Source organism: Microcebus murinus, chromosome X, assembly GCF_040939455.1.
Source record: "Microcebus murinus isolate Inina chromosome X, M.murinus_Inina_mat1.0, whole genome shotgun sequence".
NCBI classification, from domain to species: domain Eukaryota; kingdom Metazoa; phylum Chordata; class Mammalia; order Primates; family Cheirogaleidae; genus Microcebus; species Microcebus murinus.
The window spans coordinates 64,917,308-64,918,913 of NC_134136.1; the positions used below are offsets into that span (position 1 = coordinate 64,917,308).

At 37.2% G+C, this 1,606-nt stretch overlaps 1 non-coding gene across 1 annotated transcript; it reads right to left on the reverse strand.

The window, feature by feature from the left end:
• Window positions 1–1,281: 1,281 nt before the first annotated feature.
• LOC142866050 (U6 spliceosomal RNA) lies at window positions 1,282–1,388 on the reverse strand. The gene has a single exon (XR_012916121.1). It is a non-coding gene; the product is annotated as a U6 spliceosomal RNA (small nuclear RNA).
• Window positions 1,389–1,606: the final 218 nt, after the last annotated feature.

Below are 1,606 nucleotides of genomic sequence, written 5' to 3' on the forward strand. Positions count from 1 at the left end.
AGAAAGAAGGCTGGGATTGGAATCAGGAAGGCCTGTATTTTAAGCCCTAGCTCTGCCACTAACCAGTTTCTATAAAATCAAGGTCTTGTAGCAGATATTATCACTTAGTGGGGACCCTCCCAGCCCTTACACATCAATAACCTTACACATGAGGCATCTTGCCAAGGGTTGATATAAGATCCCAAACTGTTGTCCCATCTTAGCTCTTTGTTTCCAGAACCAAAAGGGAAATATCTAAAGAGAATTTTTGCACCCCCCAACACCCATCTGTCATCTCTTTCAATTCTACTGCAGATGTAATGCAGCCATGTTCTTGAAAAAACTATTAATGAACATAATGACAATAGTCACAAGAACACTACTGTATTTGACATTTTGCAGTCCTTTCCTCCTGGACACTTGAGACTTGTCAGCAGCATTTAAGATTGATTTCCATATATTTATGCTGACTTCATTCTTTTTTCTTTTTTTGAGACAAGGTCTCTTTCTGTCACCCAGGCTAGAGAGTGCAGTGCAGTGCAGTGCATCATCATAGCTCACTATAACCTCAAACTCCTAGGCTCAAGTGATCCTCCTGCCTCAGTAGGAGTAGTTGGGACTATAGGCCTATGCCACCACACCTGGATAATTTTTCTATTTTTTGTAGAGACAGAGTCTTGCTCTTGCTCAGGCTGATCTCGAGCTCCTGGCCTCAAGTGATTCTCCCACCTCGGCCTCCCAAAGTGCTAGAGTTAAAGGTGTGAGCCATCGCACCTGGCCATGACTTCGTTCTTTTTAAGTCTCTTATCAATGAACATTTCTTGCTTCTGAGCCCCTTTCAAGGATTCCTTCAGTTCAAAGTATTAAGCATGTCAAGGTACCATACTTTGGGGTATCATATTCTGAGCTCCAATTGAAGTGAATGCCAATGCTACTGTTATAGTCATCTTCTCCATTTTTTATTGACATCTGTTACCTGCCTCCATTTTTCACTTGATAAATCCAGTATCTATAGCTCAGGGCTAATTGGCATGGCCGATTTGTAGAAATAGGTATACCTGACTTTATACTCTAGAAGTGTTCTTGGAAAAGTTCTGTATGATTAAGAATTGGTCAAGAGGGGAACAATATTTTTACACTGACCTTTATAATTATGTTAAGATCCTTTATTTTCATTAATGGTTTTCCTTGACATCTCTCACCACTCAAAGTAGTTAATGAGCTAGATGTAGTAGTGTTTAATGTAGACTAGTTTAAGTGGACAACCCACTCCTTAATGTATTTCTTTTCTTTTTATCTCTTAAAAATATGAAATGCTTCACAAATTTGCATGTCAAACTAGCATGGGGGCCATGCTAATCTTCTCTGTATCATTCCAATTTTAGCATATGTTCTGATGGAGCGAGCACTTAATGTATTAGTTTAACATGTACATCCATCTGTTTTCTTTTTACATTTTTTCATTTTGAAATAATTTCAAACTTACAGGAAAATTATAAGAAAAGTACAAAGAGCTATTATATATTTTTCACTGAGATTCCTCAATTATTTACATTTGCTATAAAATTCTCTTTAAATAAATATATATTTTTGTATTTTTTTGAAACAGTGGAAAGTAAGTTGCAAA